The 19704-nt window shown below is 53.4% G+C and overlaps 1 protein-coding gene across 4 annotated transcripts in view; it reads left to right on the forward strand.

Moving 5' to 3' along the window:
• Positions 1 to 19704, forward strand: part of PAX5 (paired box 5) — a 184307-nt gene that overhangs the window by 157459 nt on the left and 7144 nt on the right. The window lies entirely within an intron of this gene.

The raw sequence follows: 19704 nt of genomic DNA on the forward strand, positions 1-19704 counted from the left end.
GGGGTGCACAGCCCACAGCGGGGCAGCTGGGCCTGGAAACTGACACTCATGTCTCAAGTTCTCCCAGCTCCTGGTGCCCATGGAGAGAGAGAAGGAATGGGCTCCGGGCCCAGGAGACGGTCGTGGTTTCCCCGGCAGTCCGTCAGGGCTGTGGATGGCCTTCCTGACCCAGAGACCTTTGTATGGTCCAGAAGAGGCTCTTCCCAGCCGGGACACCAGGAACCACACTTTGGATTCCAGTACATTCCCTCCTACTCCCCATCTTCCCCTGCGCATGTTTGACCCATCCTCCTAGACCCCACATCACACACTCCGTCTTATAGGAAGTCTGCTACCCACCCCCTCCACCAGCACCCCGGGCCTCATCTCTCCCGCGAGCACACGCCAGGGCACTCCCCGCGGTCTGCCTCAGAGCTGCGGTGCCCGAGGGCTCTCATCTCCTGGTTGCTTCTCCTGGAATCCTCCACCCATGCGGTCCCTGAACACAGTAGGCACTCAGTGGATATGGGTGGAATTCGTTTGAATTGGGCACATGCCCCTCCCTCTCTTGTCTGACCCAGAGTCAGGGGCTTAGGGCCCAACTGTGTGTAATTAAACAGAGCTTCAGCCTGACTTCCGTGCCCCCACTCTTTCTTCCAATATTTGCTCTGGCTCCTCGCTGGAAGACGCTGAGACAATGGCCCTTGTTACCCTCTGTTTGAGTTATTTATTTTTTTCACTTTTCCCTCCTTCCCCTCTCAGGGGACTTGCCTCTCGCCCTCATCCCTCATGTTTTCCCTTTCACTTGACTGTCACTCTCATTGTCCTCCCGGGGCCGGGAACGCGGGGTGACAGGCAAGGGGAGCCCAACCGGGCCAGGGAGGCTGGAAATATAGTCATTAATGGGACCCGCGAAGCCCAGATGTCCTTCCTGAATGCGGGTAATTTGTTTTTAATGAAAAACCACGCGGTGACCCTGAACAAATGAATTTTCTTTATAAGGAGTCTATGTGCAACGGCACAAATAAAGGGCCCAGATCAGGGAGACTTAGATCCAGAGCTGAAAAAAAGAGAGAAAGAAAGAAGGAGTAGAAAAGAGAGCAAGAGAGATAAAAGAGGGAGGAAGAGAAATTTTAAAATGACAACTGTGTTATGTTCTTTTGTCTAAAAAGCATTCCCAGGTCACAAATGCCTTGGGCATTGTCCTGCCAGAGCAGGATGCATGACAGTCATGGCCATTTTGAGGTCTGTTCACAACAATGCGAAGAATACAAACCACCATCTGGACAGATCTTTACAATACAAGCCTCTTTCGTGCATCATCTCAAAGGATCTGTACCATAGTGTTAGAAGGGCACAGTTCGTAGCCCCATTTCACAGAGATGAAAACTGAGGCTTAGGAAAAGTGGTTTGCATATGATCACACGGCTAGCAAGTGGTCCAGTCCGGATGACAAGGGAAGGACTTTGCAATTTGTTGTTTGACTCTCAGAAACAGCGTGTTAGAAATCGCTTTTCAAGAAGGGTGTACATGAGCAGACCTAGGTAAGGGGAAGTACTGTGACTGTACCCAGGAGTCTTGGAGTGAAGCAGATCCCCACAGCTCCTGGAACTTTCCATCGGGCCTTTGTCTATGTACAGACTTTCTGAGAGTGCCTTGGGTAGGGGATTTCTGGAAACAGAACTGCCCGGGAAGAAGCCAGAGACACTTGGGGAAATGGCTGCAAGGGAACAGAACCTGGAGACCAGCCAGGGATCATCCACCATCACCCAGGACCTTGTGGTGGGGCCTGGAGCAGGTCCCTGGGGGCAGCAGCAAAGGCAGTAACTCAGTGGGGGGGCCCTGCCCTTGGCTTTGGGGGAATGTGCATGTAAGGAAAAGCACTGAGGGCAGTTAGCACAGGTCTGGACTGGGGGAGCGTTTCTGCGGTCTGGGCAGGGGTCTGTGCTAACACAGAGAACTGTACATTCTGTAGCTACCATTCCCCTGTCACGGATGGACAGGGCTGGACTCAGCCTTAGAAATCAGCCTGCCACAGTCCCGATGCGGTCGAGGAAAGCACTTGCTCAGGGCCACACAGCAAATCAGAGGAAGAGCCAGGCTGACCTTTGCCTCGGTTCCCACTGGGGAGATTCTAAAGTGCTTCCCACCTTTCAGTTTTTCCCTGAAGCAACGAAAAGAAAGCATTTGTCTCCTGACCTCAGGCAGGCCTGGTATTCCTGGGGTGAGCCTGGGATGACCTGACTTCTAGGACAACTCAAAGCAGGACTCTTACCTACTCCCGCCTTGTCACGTTCTTCCTGAGCCCGCCTCTTTCCCCCAGCCCTGGGACCCGGCCAGCTAGCTGCAAGAGCATCTCCTGGGATCTGGGCCACCCCATCCCCGGGCCCACTGGAGCATCTGCCTGGGACATATAGGCCAGGTGCCGGCGCCTCCTGCTCTCTGCTCGGCCCCCCCCACCCCCGGAGTCAGGCCGCTAGACAAAAAAGAAATTGTTTTCTTTTCCTAGGTTCAGTTTCCCTCTGGAAGTGGTGACCCAATTAGAAAATCAGACAAACAGAAAAATCTGGCCACGACCCCGGCTGAGGTTATAAAGTCTCTGCTCACATTTAAGTCTCTGCCTCCGCCGCTCTCCTGTGAATCCAGGCCGGCTCAGGCTTCCCTGACCACCCGGAGCAGACCTTCCTCCATGTTGTGCTCCTCTTAATTGATACTTTATTCCCCACTGACTTCCAAAGTGGATTTGAGACAACTCTTGATATTTCAGTAGCATCGGCCCAAACCTGAAATCTCTGTTGTACAATAGGTGGGTCTCGTGTAGAGCGAGGCTGCGGTTACCCTCCCCCTCTGTGAGCGGACTGCTCACACAGTCCCACCATCGAGCCCGTGCTCTGTGCCCAGCTCTGCACCTGGAGCTGCCCGCCTTCGCCGCTGGAGCAGGGAGCTCACTTTCTTGGAAACAGTTTCTGTCTGGATGTGTTCCAGAACATGCTTCCAAAAACATACTTTTAATCAAAAAGAGGATCACCAGAAAAACTGGGACAAATTGTGATTTTTTTTTTTTTTGACAGTGGACAATTATAAATACCAGGAGGGGTTGCCAGTTGGCAAATAAACTCCTCTGGTGAGGTCTTTGATTAATTGCACCGCCAGCAAGCTGACCCAGTGGGTTCTCATAATGGTCCTCAACTGTGGGATAAGTTCCAATCTTCCTTTCCTCCCTCTTTCCCTCCCTCCCTTCCTTCCTCAGACAATCCTCAGCTCTCCCTGGGTGCTGAGCCCAGTTCACAGAGTGGGTGCGGAAATAATTGAATTTCCCAAGTCCTTGGAGCATTTGTGGGGCACGTCACCCATGTTACCTACTCACAATGAAAAGAATCCAGCATGATTGTGGCAGGTTTGTGCAATCACTAGGCGCAGAGACCAAGCAGGGACCCTGGGGTGGGGACGGAAGGTGGATAAGAATGTGAAGTTTGGGGGTGCAGGAGCCGGGGCTCGCCTGCTGACAGGAAGGGACGCTCTGGCCTGTGGCCAGCGACCCTAGGCCTCCCCAGGAGAGCTCCGAGAGAAGCCTGGCCCCTGGAAATCTTCAGCCCTGAAGTGGGTGCCCCATGTGTACAAACAGGGGCCTCGGTATTTAGGAGTGGGGAGGAGCAGAGAGCTGCCCTGAATGGCTGCCCGCTTTGGAAATTTCTATGCATTTGTAATAACAAAATTACCATAATTTGCTCGTTAACGCAGCTAGATCAGTCAAGCATTGTTCCATCGCGGGCAGGGAGGCCGCGGCGCCTCTCTCTGCACACTCTACACACCCCAGCCAGCCTGGCAGCCCGTTAGAGTGCTGGAAATTAGCATGCAAATGGTCCTAATTCGGTGGGCGAGCTGTCAGGCAGCGCCTCTCTGGCCTCGTCTCTGTGAAGGCCCTGACAGCCTGGCTCCCCCTCCTCCCTCCAGCCAGGAGGGGCTCCGAGGGGCACCTCCAGACTGACAGCTCAGCGGCCTCCCTCCCTCCGTCAGCGCCATCAGGCCTGGCGGCGGGCTCCCTGGGGAGCAGGCAGGGCCTGCCACCATGCCGGCTGGCCGAAGGAGCCGAGGAGGCAGGTGGGCTGGTCGGGGAGGCTGGGCCAGGGCTCAGGTCCCCCAGCCTGGGCTGGACTGGGGCCATGCAGAGAGTGAGGGTGGAGCTGTGGCTCCCTGAGTCAGGGCCTGGGTGGGGCACAGGAACCCTCCCTGCTGGCGGGTTCTGAGAGTGGGGACTCTGGGGCACCTTCTCCCACATGCACATCCTCAAGGAGCAAATTTGAACCCTGCCTTGCTCTCCCTTCTTCATCTTCCCGGTCTGACTTAACGTAGGACTTCGCCTCCCCCACAGAATTCCTTCAGCCATATTGGAGAACTGGGGGAGGCTAAGATGGTGTGTGCCCTGGGCAGGATGTCCTAGACCAGGACCCCACACCCTTGGGCCTCAGTCCTGCCTTCTGCCTCAGTCCTTGCCCTTTGGGGCAAGTTACCTTCCCTTCTCTGGACCTCAGTCTTTGTGTCTTTATAGTAGGGGCATCTTCATGATTTTCCTCTCAGGGGCTGTCGTGAGGGTAAGAGAGAGGGAGAAGGCCCTGCTGTGTAGCAGGAGCTGATGTGGAGTGAGAACCTCTGTGTGCTGGTCACTTCCCAACCTGCGCGCCCTTCACCCTAACCCCCCAGGTTGGTGTTGATCTTACCTCTTTCACAGAGGAGGAGGTTGAGGCCTCTGCTCATACGGAGGAACTTATGCAAGTGGCAGGGCCAGGACAGTTGTCTTGCTTGCTCCAGAGTCCTTTTAACTGGAGGAAGTGCAGGGCCCTGAGAGCTGGATCTCCTCCTGAGAAGAGCACTCAGACACCACCTTGCAGGTGACTTGTGTTCTTAGCTGGTTCGTACCCAGCTGGCCCCTGGCTGTCTGGGGGGCAGAAGCAGGCTCATGAGCTTGAGTCCCTCCTGCATCCCAGTCCCACCCACTGCTCAGCACAGAGCCTGGCACAGAGCACATGCTTGGTAAAGGATTAGAAGCCACGTTTAGTAACATGTGGACCAAGAGAGAAAACAAACAGCAGACCTGCACCGGGGTGAACTAAAAGTCATCCAGCCTGTGTACCTCAGACCTAACACCTTCATCCAGCTGTGACTTTCATTTCCACCTGGCCTTTTCTCTCCACGCAGTCTTTGGTTTGTTTATTTGGGCCTCATGGCACAAGCCTGATGGAACATTAGGCTCGATGTACCGATCTCTCCATAGCTGCTGTTGGGCTCTTGAAGAGAACAAGTCCTTCCAACCACAGGGTCTCAGGCACTAGGAGGACAGTTCAGGGGCTCATTCATTCCCACCACAGAGGGCCACCCCGGAGACTTCCTAAATCCCCTGGATGAGCCCAGGTGGATGCCTGCAAACTGCATTTCTGCTCTAGGAAGAATTGCCCAGGCTCCCCCTAGTGGAGAACTGGGGTGCAATGCCCTACTGCATCCCTGTAATGTGGCGGGACAGGGCAGGAATGCGTCCTGCCACCACAGGCTTCCTCAGTTTACCCACCATTGGCACGTGCATTCTCTCCTGGAATCCTTGTCACAACCCTGTGCCTGGTTATCACTTTGGTTAGAGACGCAGTGAGCGGAAGGGGCTGGCCCTGGGTCATATAGAGCCAGGTATTTCCTTGCACCCAACAGCCCACATCTGGCCTTATTCCATGAGTGTCCTTGGCTTTGGCCAGCTGACCATCTGCTTGCATGACCACACAGCCTGGCCCTTCTCAACCTCATGGCATTAGACCCCAAGTGACCAGAAGGGCCTACTCTGTGGCTAGGTCGGTCTTTCAGTACATTTGCAATAGCCTCCTTACTGGCCTCCCCACTGCCATGTTGCCCCTTTAGTCCATTCCCAACATAGCAGCCAGAGCAAGCCAGTACAGCCTGAGTCAGGACATGCCCTGTTTTGCTCACTTAGAGTAGTAGCCAAAATCCTTATATCATCTCTCCCTCCCCACTTCCCTCCTTCACCTCGCCTTCTACCTCCTCCCCTTCGCTTCTCCTCTCCAGCCATGCAGACCTCCTCACTGCTCTTCCAACACACTGCCTGCGCTCCTGCCTCAGGGCCTTTGTACTTGCTTTTCCCTCTGCTTGGAGAGCTCTTCCCACAGATATTCACATAGCTAATTCTCGTTTCCTTCAGCTTGTTATTCAAACCACTCTATCTAAAATTTTGCCACTTTATGCTTTTCCCATAGCACATGCTATATGCTGTAGTTTTATTTACTTGTTTTGTTTATTGTCTGTTTGTAGCTCTAGAATGCAGGCCCTATGAGGGCAGGGTCTTTTGTCTGTGTTGTTCATGGCTGTATCTGCAGTGTCTGGAAAAGTGCTGGGTATTTAGTAGCTACTCTGTCAGCGCTGAGGATAGATAAGGTAGATAAGACTACCTGCTGTGTGCCTCTTGTCAAGGTCAACACAGACTGGGCCTTCCCCAGCACACCTGCGGGGCTCCCCCACCTCACCCTGCATTTGCTCCTTTAGGAGACTCCTCGACTCCTCCTTCCTCAGCCCCCAAAGATCTCTCCCCTCGCCTCCTGTCTCCCCAAGTAGTTCCCCCCAAAAGACGCCTCTCAGCCAAGTCTGTGGGCTGGTCACAGAGGACACAGATGTCAGTTGAATTTAAGAAAGAAGAGGTCTCCATCAGCACAGCCAACTTCAGGGCTGACCCACTTGCTACACTCCTGGGGAAACTGAGGCCTGAACTGAGTTTGTGGTAGAGAAGAGACTGCCTCCTGGTCCTTGGAGTTGTGAAGACTGGGCTGAGGGGTAGTCCTGATTCGGCTCCCCCACAGAACATGTGCCGTGTCAGCTTCCTGAGTGATGGTGGTGGCTGCCCAATGCCCTGAGTGGAGTTCAGCCACACCAGCTGGTGCTTCGTTGTGTTCTTAGAAGTTGGCCTCCTTAGGACCTGGGGACTAGATGCTGGTACGCCCCTGGGGCTGCTGGGCAACTCCCTCATGTGGGGCAGTGCTTCTTGAACTTTACTGCTCATAGACTGGTTGGGGATCATCGCCCAGAGTCGAATCTGGTTCCGTAAGCCCAAAGTAGGGCCCAGGGTGCTGCATTTTAACAAGCTCCCCAGGGATGCTGACAGGGCTGCATTCAGGTCGCTACCCTCGGGGACTTAACTCACTGCACGTTGCAGTCACCTCTGAAGTTTGGATACACGCTGGTATCTGGCCCCACTGCAGAGATGCTGATTCCACTAGGATGAGGCATGTGCTGGTCATCCGGGGTCTTCACAACTCCCCAGATGATTCTAATAGGCAGCAAGGTTCGGGAACCACTGACCTGGGTCCCTGCACATCATTTCTGCACCCAGGGCAGCTCTACTCTGGGGAAGCAATACAACTGAAAGAGGAAGGGGGAAGTGTTGACACAATGCTTGGGGGCGGGGGGTGGGGGCTGGGAGGCTGCATCCCGCTCCTCGGCACAGGCACCCAAGGATGCAAAGGGGGGCACAGATACTGAAGGAGGGGGCTGCTGAGACGACGCCAGCAGTGGGGGAGGGATAGACAGAGCCCGGAAAGCCCTCCCAGGTAGAAGAGCGACCAGGAGACATGGCCCCTCAGAGCCCTGGTCTTTAGCCTCATTCTTACCCCTGACTCTGACAGCGAAGGAACTCCCCCCGCCCCTCCAGCCTAGCCTCCCCAACCACCCAGGACCTGTGTAATTTATGTGTATGTTTCCCCCTCCTGCAGACTGTGGGCTCCTGGTGGGCAAGGACCGTGTCTGATTCATCTCTGCCTCCCCAGGCCCCAGGCCCCGCGTGCTGGGGGTAGGAAAGGTGTGTGGAATTGAGTGGATTCCTCTGGGCACAGAGGTGCTCAGGGCCTCTGTGCTACTGAGTTCCCAGTGCACAGCAAAGGCCACGCATCGTGGTGGTAATTGTGTAGGTAAATCTTGTCTGGTCTCCTCGCAAACACTTGGTGAGGCGTTCCATAAATATGTCAGCAGCAGCATTAAAATTTGATGGCAGGCAGCGCAGGTCGGGACTAGCACTGTGACTTCCCAGCAAGGTATGACACCGTCACCTCCCTCTCATTAGTCAGTGGTAGGATGCCTGGGCCTCTGCACGGAGCTGGGCCCAGTCAGAGGGAGGTGATTTCTTCAGATGAGGACCCCTGGCTGCTCTGAGGGACAGGCCAAGGTCTAGGCCACAGAAAAGTAAGTCAGCTTTGGGCTGCCATTGGGCTGAGAAGCAGAGTCCCTGAAGGCCCTGGGAATGTGCCCAGAGGCTAGCCAGCCTCTGAGCTGGAGGAGGCGTGAGCCAGTGTTTGAGTCTCTGAGCCAGTGGTAAGCGCTGGGGGCTTGTTTCAGCTTTCTAGACAGCCCTGTGGAAGTTGTCAGTTTGCCCCCAAAAAGGCCTCATAGAACACTCTAAAATGGCATGGCATTAGATTCCTCATTGAAGCAAGCAAAAGGTCACTGGACAGGAGTCTGGGAAGAAAAAGTATTTAGACAGGAACCCAATCTTGTCTACTTCCCATCCCACCATTGTCCACTTGGGAAACTGGGAAAGAGACATGTTCAAGGTCACACTGTGGTAGAGACAGAATGAGATCAGGGGCCCACCTTTTAGGTTAAGGCTTTCTCTGCAATTGAGCATTGGGAGCACTTGTTGAAATATGAGGAATCTGTCTAGAAATACAATTTTTATTAAAAAAAAGCCCGAGTGCATCCATTTTTTCAGCAATCACACAGAGCACGTGCTATGAGCGAAGACTGAGTTAAGCAGTGAATAGCCCCTCACATTTGTAGAATGCTTTTTGATTCACAAAGGACTTTGACACGCACCAGTATTATTTAGTGTTGTAACACCATGTTGCAAACGAGGAAGTCAGGTTCAGAGGGGTAAAGTGACTTCTCCAAGCCACTCAGCTAGCTAAGTGACTGAAGGGCTTGACAGCGACTGACTGGCTGCAAGCCCACAGACTTCCCATCCCCTCCACTGTCAATACAGAGTGCCAGCCATTGCTGCTGCCTGCGCCTGCGTGGGACATCAGGTCCGCTGTTTTACAGTTTATCACAAAAAATCAGAAGGGCTCAGTTGGCTGAGCGTCTGACTTCAGCACAGGTCATGATCTCATGGTTCATGGTTTCAAACCTCGCATCAGACTCTGTGCTGACAGCTCAGAGCCTGGAGCCTGCTTCAGATTCTGTGTCTTTCTTTCTCTGCCACTCCCCGGCTCGTGTTCTGTCTCTCAAAAATAAATAAATGTTTAAAAAAATTTAAAACAAACAAACAAAAATCATGATGTGTTTCCAAGCTGTTAAAGAGTTTCTGGGTTTTTTTTTTTAAGTTTATTGATTTATTTTGAGAGAGAGCGAGCAAGTGGATGAGCGGGGGAGGGGCAGAGAGAGAGGAAAAGAGAGAGAGAGAGAGAGAGAGAGAGAGAGAGAACCCCAAGCAAGCTGTCATGGTCAGTGTGGAGCCTTGTGCAGGGCCTGAACTCACAAACCATGAGATCACGACCTGAGCTGAAGTCTGACTAACCGACTGAGCCCCCCAGGCGCCCCATGAGTTTCTGGGGTTTACTGGGCAGTGGGCTACATTGGCACTTGCCTCGTTGGGCTTCTGTGGCTTGTCCCATGCCAGGACACACTGCGTCCTGCTAACCTGACCTCCTTTTTGGGAGGAGCTGGAGACTGACCCTGCCCCAGGTCCCCTTCCCTGGTGATGAAGGCCTTGCCTCTCATGTTGATTGACTCTTTTGAATGCAGCCAGGACTGGTAGGAAGTGCATAGAGACAGGTTTTGGTAACCCACTAAGTGGTGAAGCTTGAATGCTCACTGAGGCCCACTTCTCAGCCACTTCCTGTAAGAAGCCCTCCTCAGATACCCCAGGTAGAATAAATTTTAACTTCCTCTCTGATTTTAAACTCGCTTTGCCCTTTTCTTGTACCCGAATTTCTAGTTCAGGGTCTAAGTACCCCTTAGAGGCAAGGAGTTCCTTGAGAACTGGAGTACGGGACCCTCCGGGGGTCCAGGCACAGAGCTCTGAATGGAGTAGGGCCATGGTCAGTGCTGAATTGGTTTACCAAAATCTCTGTGAGTTTATTAGACATCCATCACGACGTGTGAGCTGGACTTTGGGTGGAGGGGTGGATAGGATTCAGTGTTACTTCAACTGAACTCTGGAATCTGGAGCCTCGCAGTTTAGGTCATGGAATGGGGGCTTCTGGCAAGGTCACTCGAGGAAAATCTTCAGGTTTCCAGGCTGAGCAGTTTCCAATGGCCAAGGGAATGGTAAGGAAATCACCCAGTTATCTATCCCAGCTGCATCTCCAAGGAATGCCGTTTGGTCTTGCTATTTTCTGAGTTATAACCACCAGTGGGTTTTGCTCTTGCCTTTTAAAAACACCAAAGCAGGGGCGCCTGGGTGGCTCAGTCGGTTAAGCCTCCGGCTTCGGCTCAGGTCAGATCTCACGTTTGTGGGTTCGAGCCCCACGTCAGGCTCTGTGCTGACAGCTAGCTCAGAGCCTGGAGCCTGCTTCTGGTTCTGTGTCTCCTTCTCTCTCTGCCCCTCCCCCTCTCATGCTTTGTCTCTCTCTCTCTCTCTCTCTCTATCAAAAATAAATAAAACATTAAAAAATTTAAAAAAAAAATAAAAATAAAAACACCAAAGCAAAATGAAAATAAGAACCACACTTCTCTTAAACCCTTCTGCAGGGAGCCAAACTCGGTGCCATCAGTGTGTATCAGAGAGGTCTGGCTAGGCTTGGCGCGGTGGGGGGAGAGGGGGGACCAACCCCTCGGGAGAGCACCCATTCAGGGCTCCTTTCCCCCACCAGATCTGCACCCTGGCCCCTGCAACAAATGTAGCCTATTTCCCTTTTCTGTGTGTTTTGCTCCCTTCCTCTGTATCGTGCTTCTACCAAAGATCAAGAACCAGTTTTACTACTGCTGTTCTCGGATGGTCCCATGACCTGTTCAGGTCTGACAGCCACAGGGGCTGGCCCAAAGCCCGAGCAGTGCATTTATGCTGCAGGTGGGGCCCTGTGCTGGGAGCCGGGGAGGTTGCCAGCATCTGTCATCATACATGGCGATCAGTCTTGGTTCACGCCCTTGAGGAGGAGCCGGACTCCCCAACAGAGGGATGGAGACAGGGTCACAACTACCCTAAATCTGGGCAGGAAGTGCACTGGGCCATTGGCGCTGAGGATTCAGGGGAAAGTAGGGGAATGTTCTCAGCTGGGATGACCAATCCAGAAAGGCTTCCTGGAGAAAGCAGTATTTGATCTGGGTCTTGACAAGTGGGGAGATTTGACATGAGGAGGAGGGGAAGATGGTATTTCAGATGAAGGAAACAGTGTGAGTGGATGGAGAGGGGCCCGTGGAGCATTAGGGACTGGCAGTTGGACTTTGGGCAAGCAGGCAGTGGGAAGTATGGCTCAGCTCACTGGGACCGACCCTATAGGGCCTTGAATGGCACCATGGAGCTTCTGGTCATCGCCTTGTGGGCTTTGTCATCACAACTGTGCTGCCTGTGGGCACTCCAGGGTGAAGCACACCAGAGACGGAGAACTCCCTTGTCCCACCCCCACCCCCAGCAGATCAGGTATAGTCTTGTGCCCTAGTGAGGCTGCAAGACCTATTTGCACGTTGCACGTTGTCTTGTCCATTGTTTGCGTAGATAAGGGCATTGAGACAAAATTTTGGAGTAATATCACAGCAGGAGAGCCGATTAAAATTGAACCAGAACTGCTCAAAATGTGCCATATTATAGCATAGCCAAGGGTCTCAAAATGAAATGTCTACTGGAGCCCAGACAGGTTACAGAAAGATGGGACATCAGCCTTGGGGGACAATAGCTATAAATTTCGTGTGGCTGATGACACACTTGTCCCTTTAAAACATGGGGCTGATTGACCACCAATATATTTTGACTGGCTCTGTGTTGCCAGAAGGTCCCAGCTCTCGCCTCTGACGGACGGCCAGCCGGTGGGGCCTGGCACGTGCCCTGGGGCCCATGGTGGAGGTGCTGTAACGTGGCAGTGGGGTTGTTGGCCCTGAGGGCCCTGAAGGACCCTTGTGTTCAGGCTCCTGTGGGGTCGACAGCAGGAGCTGCACTGACGGCACAACAGAGCCCTCTCTACAGATGACCATGCTGAGGCTCAGAACGGTCACTCAACTGCCTCAAGGCCGGTCAGTGGCAGAGCCAGGGCTAGGCGCCAGTCTCCAGCCCTGCCTCACCGGGGATCACCCAGCCCCGCTGTCCCATCACAAAGCCCAAGGCCGTCTCGAGAAACAGAGGTGAGACACATTCTGCATTCGCTCCCTCGCGCTTGCCCTCTCTCTCGGTTTTTCTCTTCTCTGTTTTTCTGAAGGTCTTCGTGGCTGGCTTCAGCTGGTGGGAGAAGAGGTTTTTCCCAGGAATGGATCGATGCTCTGTGTGCCAGGCTGTCTGGGTTGACAGCGCTGACCTTTACTGAGTTGGCTCGGGTTTTCCTTTCCCTGTTGGGAGCCCACGAAAGTCTTGCTCTGGAGAGAGGGAGGCTGAGAAGTCTTGGCCTTCAAGGGGGCCTCTCTAGGGGTGGGTGCCGTGAGAGTAGGAAAGGGGAAAGTGTTAGTGCTGAAAACCCTTTGAGGTCAGTTATTTAAATCTCTGCTGTATACACTTTGTTTACAGGTGGCAAAAGTGAGGCTTGGTGAACAGAAGGGGCTTGGTCAGAATCACTCAGGGAAGCTTTACAGAACCCAGACTTCAGTGTGTGCACACGTGCACATGCATGTATACATGTGTGTGTATATGTACATGTCTGCACTCATGTATATATGTATGTATATAGGTTATGCATATATACATGTATGCTACACATGTATTACTTAATGTAGTAATACAGTGTATATACAATTATATTACATATATATTTATTTGGGAGTTTGTGCCTGTGTGGGGTGCTACAGTTATTGTCTCTAACTATAGACAGCAATGCACTGAGTACCCACTGACCCCCAAGCCATGACACGTCATACAGTTCTACAGAACCATGGGGAGGAGCTGAAGAAATCTTGTGGTCCTTTTTCAAATCTTTCCTTCCTTCCTCCTCCTCTGCAAAGATTTTCTCTGAAAGCCCAGTTTCAATCCTTTAGAATTAGAACTTGGCTGTGAAGTCACTTTGAAAGACTTTCCGTATGTTAATTACAGCCAGCCAAGGTCTCGAGCAGAGGTGGGAGCCCACCATCTGCAGATGGGGTCGGCCCCCGGCGAGCTCTGCAAATCCCCATCATCTGGCAGGTGTCGTTTTGGGTTAATTAAGAGCTACACTGAGCCGGTTACCTGTCACTTCTGAGAATTTTAGGAAACTTCGACTTTCTTGCCATCTCTGAGCTTGTAGCAAAGGAGAAACAAAATATCTCTGATGCTGACAACATTCCTGGCTCTGGAATCTCTGAGAAAACATATGGATGCTATTAGTTCCCCCATTGATTTTTGCTGCTGGTTCTTCTGGATTTGGAAGACAGTATTGTTTGGAGGGAAACCCACCATTTATCCTAAATTTCATAAGCCTCTGCTTCCTTTCTGAGTCTTTGAGGAAAGAGCACGCATTCCTCACCTTTATTCTGCTTTGGAAGGACTTTTGAGGTGTGTCAGGGGCCTGTTTCTGCAGTCGGGGCTGTGCTCAGAGAGTTTGGGGTGGGAGCGGGGACAGCGCACTGTGGTTTCTCTGCCATCGTGATGAGGAGGCACGGGATCCTCCCCACGTGAGGGTTTGCAAAGATCTGTAACTGTGAAGTCATTTTTGATCTCCACAAGCTTCAGAAATAGAGATTTTCCTTCCCTCCATTTTGCAGATGAGAAAACTGAAGCTCAGGAGGTGAATTCACGTGCCCAAGGCCACTCAGCCTCTGGGTGGCAGAGTCTGGCTTGGACCGTGGGTCTGTCTGACTCCAAAGGCCATTTTTTGGACATCTTCTCCAGGGTAGAGAGCTCTGAGCAGGGGTGAAGGTGGAGCAGACTTGTGGGGGTGGCCCTGGGTGGGGGCTGAAAGGGACCAGCTCTGTGTCCTTGGTCCTGTTGACAGAACTAAGGAGGGGGGAATCTGTCTCATGTGTCCTGGAGTCCCATCATGTCCCATCTGCCTGGGCCCACTTTCCTGCTCTTGCCCAGGCAATCACCCCCTCTGGCCCCACCACTCCTTTACCCCGTGTAGAATGCCCACAACAGCTAGCTGGTGTCTTCTGGCCCCTTGAGACCACGTAACCTTGACTCAAACCTCGTTCTCTGCCTCGTGGAAAAGTCCCATGTCCTCCCCCAGTCTTCTGCCACATTTCCAGGGGCGGCTCACTGTTGCACACAATTGCTCAGGCCTCCTGACATCACAGAATTCTCGGGCTCTGTGATCTGTGTTGCTTTCGGACCACACCTTCATCTCAACCCCACTGGCCACCAAACTGCAGCACTCAGCCACCTCCTTTGGTGTCCATGTAGGGAGAAATCACCAACCTAGTCATAAAAGGCATTGGGATATGCAGTGGGCTTAAATGTATTTGAGAGGGTGTTTCGGGGAGGGGAAGGATTCCAGCCCCCATAATGGATGATTTGAAATGGGAATCTAAGGGCACCTGGGTGGCTCAGTCAGTTAAGCATCTGACTTTGGCTCAGGTCATCATCTCAGGTTCATGAGTTTGAGCCCCATGTCAGGCTCTGTGCTGACAGCTCAGAGCCTGGAGCCTGCTTCAGATTTTGTGTCTCCCTCTCTCTCTGCCCCTCCCCTGCTCACACTCTGTCTCTCTCTCTCAAAAATTAACTTCAAAAAATTAAAAAATAATAATAATAAAATGGGAATCTAGACGTCCCCCTACTTAAATGTTCCTCACCCTCCTCCTCACCACATACATGTGATGGGACATGCACCCCCTTCCACTGCCCTTTCTCTCTCTCAATAGTAGAACCTCCCATGATACAGGTCCTTTCTTATGCACAGCTCTTGGGTCCCTAAACTCCACCTTGAAACCCAGTATGGGCTCTCGTTTGCATATTCAAGAACACAGTGAACCGCTGTAAAATTCCTGTTACTGCCGTCTCAGTTTTTAGAAGAGGCTCTTCCTCCCTCCTCTCTCCCCAGCTTCCTCAGTCTCCCAGGTATGGGGAGAAGGAAGTTCTGTCTTTCCAGTAACAGTGTCTTATTTTCCTCTCACCAACCCTATGATAGAGGTGCTTTTCTAAGGCCCATATTCAAGATTAAGAGACTCTGCCCAGAGAGGTTCGATCACTTACTCAAAGCCACGCAGCCAGTAAGGGGAGGGCTGAGTGCAGAGCCCAGCCCTCCCACAGGAATTTCCGTGCCCACCTGTGGGCCTGCCTTCCCTCATCCCTCCCTACTTTCTGCGCCCACAGACCATCTGGGGCCCAGTGCTGACTCCCGTCTGGTCTCACTCCAGTCCTGGTTTCCCCTTGGGACTGCTCCCTCCCAGGAGGTCCGGGGTGGAGAAGATTATAATGTCTTGTTGGTGAGAGTTCCTAGGGGCTTATATGTGACCACCTCCAGGCAGGCCAGGAGCTGTCTCTGAGGAGGGCCCAAGTGTGGTGTGCCTTCCAGATGGAGGTCTCACTGTCCACTGAGTGACAGCCACCTGGGCATGAGATGAGCTGTTACCCAATCCGCCTCATAGACACGCTCTATTAATGCGTAAAGAAAAGGTTTCCCAGTTTAAGGGGTTGGTATTTTTGAGAGGTACCAAAAGCATGGATAATTTAGTGGAAAGAGACAAGGGGCCCATGCTGTCCTTTGTGCTGGGCAGTCATAAGAGAGGGTTTTTATTATTTTTAATTTGTTTTTGTATTTGAGTGTAGCTGACACACAATGTTACATCAGTTTCAGGTGTAACAACCTAGTGATTCAACACGTTTATACATCATAGCTATGCTCACCACAAATGTAGCTACCATCTGAGAAGGTATTTATTGTGTGATCTTGGTCTCGGGCCAGCAGGCTGTACTTCCGAAGGTCCTAATGATGAGCCAGAAGTGGGGACTTCCGTCTTCTGCCCCGAGGAGCATCATTTTGTGCCTATGGTTATTGTAGCCACGTTGCCATTCCCACCTACTTGGGCTGTGGCTGCGGGCCTCTGGCTGCCCCCCACCACGGCTCCCCTCCTCCAGCTGTCCTCCAGATGCCGGCCCTCCCTCCCTAGTCTTCCCCAGTCCCAGCTCTAATGGGAGAGAAGCACAGCGCTCTTGCCCTACCCAGCATGCTCTGGGCCTCTCGATGCCCTGGCCCTGCGGGGGGTCACACTCGAGACCCTGCCCAGACCTCTGCTTGTCCCAGGAGGCCCCGCCTCCCTCTGCATATCAACATCCTCTCTATCCTGGCTCACATGCTCCCCTCTGCGTGCCAGAAAGTGCCCGCGGTGCTTCCCCCAGACCTTCTCGTGGTTGGATGAGGCTCACTCTCCTAAGCTGCTGCTGTGAGGTTTGAAAGGCAAGAAGGCAAATGCTCCTGGGGTGTCGGGAGGGTGGATTGAAGCAGGGAAATGAAGCAGGAGGTTGGCGCCTCCAGATGCAGAGAAGCCGGCCACAGGTGGGACTCATTGGGCTCCCTCCCTCCACCATGGCTCCTGAGGTGTGAAAATGAAACTCAGCTGACAAAAGGGCCTTAAAAAGATGCCAAGATGGAGGGCAGGGTCACATAGGCAGAGGGTCATGGGCTGGAAGGCAGGATGCCGGCCTTGGAGTGCCCCCACCTTCTGAGGCTTCATCTCCTCACATACAAAATGCAGACAGTTGCACCCACCTTGTGAGCTTCACGGGACCGTCAGGAAGGTTCAGTGAGATTCTGGATGCCAGGGAGGCTCTGGTGACCAGTGTCAGGTCATGATCCTCATGGCTGACATCTGTGGAGCCTTCACTGTGTGGCAGGCGCTCCTTGTATCACTCATTCAGCCTTTACGATGACCAGATGCAGGGGCATCTGTTAGTTGCTCTTACTTGACTGAGGAGAATACGGAGGCATGAAGAGGCTCAATGACCTGCTGAAGATTACAGAGTTAAGAAGAGGCAGACTCAGGATTTAAACTCAGGCAGTTTGGCACTAGAGCCCTGGCTCCCAGCCTTTGCACCAAACAGATTTGAGGGCTCAGTGGGAGCACGCAGACTTGAACCTGGACAGTGTGCTGCTTTCCAACCATCTTTGGGGCCAGGCTCGGCCAGGTTTATAGACAGGCAACTCCCCTGGTGGTTGAGGACCTGGCCTCCCCACACCTCATGGGGTGAGGGCTCCCTACATCAGCTTTCTGAGTGGCACTTCAGACAGCATCCCAGAGTGTCCAGTAGGTAGCTGGACCACACCCGCAGGCCAGCCTCATGCCCCAAGATGGTCAAGCTCCCCTTACCCAGAATGCTCACTGTCCCAGGGCATCTCAGGTTACTCAGAATGCTCACTGTCCCAAGCAGGGCTTGCCCAGGATGCCCACCAGGCCCCTACTCAGCAGACCAGTGGGAGGTCCCTGGGGGTTCACATCTTCCACTGAGAGGCAGGATGGTGCGGTGAGTGGAACAATGGGTCAGATGACTTGTTTTGAATCCTGGCACACAGCATTGCTCAGCACACCCCTGGCTATCCACACTGTTAACAGGTGGGAGCCACCATCTGTGTCCCTAGTTGACTGAGGAGTATCTATTCATTCATGCAACAGATAGTTTTCAGGGGAGCCTGGGTGGCTCATTCGTTTAAGTGTCCAACTTCAGCTCAGGTCATGATCTCGTGGTTTGTGAGTTCAAGCCCCACATCTGACAGCTCAGAGCCTGGAGCCTATTTCAGATTCTGTGTCTCCCTCTGTCTCTGCCCCTCCCCTGATTGCACTCTCTCTCAAAAATAAATAAATATTAAAAAAGAAAACCAAATAGTTTTCAGTGCCTGCTGGATGCCAGGCCCTATACTAGACATTGGGATACAGACGTGCAGACAACTCTTGCCCCCATGGAGCATATCTCGTACTGGAGGAGGCAGAATTAACAAGATAAGCACAAAAACCAAGATATGTTGCATTGTGATCAATTCTATGGAAAAACAAATAATAAAGCAGGAAAGAGGGATCAGATGGAAGGCATTTCTATTTCAAATTCAGTGGTCTGGAGATGAAGTTGAAGCAGAGCCTAGAAGGAGGTGAGGGAGAGAGCTGTGCAGACACACGGGCAAGACTGTTGTGTTACGGGTAGAGGCAGGCGAGTTAGCAGTGATTCATGGAACCCTGTGGCTGGGGCATCACGCGGGAAACTGGGGGAGGCAGCACACAGGTGTAGGGAGGAGCCACAACCACTCCTGCAGGACTGACACTCCCACGTCACGGGAGACTCCCATGCAGGTGGTGTGGGTGCTGTGGGAAACAGTGCACCTGAGGAGGGAGCTTCCCAGAGAAAGAGGTGTCAGAGAGCCAATTTGGGACATGGTGGTGGTGAAGGAGGGTGCAGGGCGGATAACACAGACACAGTGAACTCCAGCCCAGTGGACCCAAGCCCTGCACTACTCGGGGCTGGAGATCAGGAAGGCTTCTTGGAAGAGGTGGCCTCAGAGCTGAGCCTGGCAGACAGCCTGGTGCTGCTCGGTGGAGAAGCAGAGACAGCCTTTGCCAGCAAGCCCAGTGCCCTGGGCCCAGGCGCTGCGCTGTCAGGAAGTACCTCTGATGGGGCAGCCCAAACCCTGAGGGGAGGGTGGCTGTCCCCTTCTCCAGGCTGCTCGGTCTCTCTGATCCCCCACCCTGCTCCCTAGGAGGAGGAGGCGGCACTGATGGATATGTGGAGGCTGGGCTGCTGCGGCCCAGCACTGTCACCATGCTCTCCTTCCCTACGCTGGAACCTGACATGCTGACCACTGAGGCATAAAAAACAGAGAATTGGAAGGCTCAGCCTGTCAGGCGGGGAGTGGCCCCCAGAGAGGCCCAAGGAGGAGCACGTGTGTGTGTGTGTGTGCGTGCGTGTGTGTGTGTGTCGCACGCTGCCTGTGGTTGCCTGTAGAAATGGGGAGGGGGCTAGCTGGGCCCAGGGCGTAGGAGCGGTTGGCCTCTGAGGCCTCCTCTTTTGTTCCTGTCTGACCTGGTGGAGCTCAGGGGCCCCACATCTGGGCCGGGCTGCTAGGGAAAGAGCAGTGCTCCAGGTCCTGACTTCTGGTTGGTCCTTCTGGAGGCCCCTGCCCATTGGTCCATTGGTGTCCTTGAGAAGACTCCATGCATAGAGGCATGTTTGGGCCGAGGGCAGTCGCAGGGGGCTGTATAACTCCCGTCACCACTGCCAGGGAGGGGCTGCATGCTCTGTAACCAGTAGTTTAAAAAGCCAGTCAGCAGCCAGCTACTAACAGAGCCTGGGCCAGGCATTGAGGTCTCTGCTACGCATCAGGCCCTGTGGAGTCCCAGCCACAGGGAGGAGCCAAGCAGGGCCCTTCCTGCCGCAGAGCCAGGGTGGCAAGGTTTGAGGGCAGGGATTTTGAGCTCCTTGCCTGTGACCGGCTGGTGGGGCTGAAGAAAGAGGCAGGGAAGGGCCGGAGGCAAGAATCACTGCCCCGTGAGCAGCCCGGTTGGAGTGAGCCATCCTTAAGGCCCACTACGGCCCTTTCCGTAGTGCTGCCCTCACCCCGGCCTGGTGTGTGCGCCTGCCTGAGGACCCCCAGCAGCTAACAGCTGCCACTTCCCCAATGCCTGGAAGGCCCCATCGCACGCCCCGCTCTG

The sequence above is a fragment of the Suricata suricatta genome, chromosome 13 (assembly GCF_006229205.1).
Source record: "Suricata suricatta isolate VVHF042 chromosome 13, meerkat_22Aug2017_6uvM2_HiC, whole genome shotgun sequence".
NCBI classification, from domain to species: domain Eukaryota; kingdom Metazoa; phylum Chordata; class Mammalia; order Carnivora; family Herpestidae; genus Suricata; species Suricata suricatta.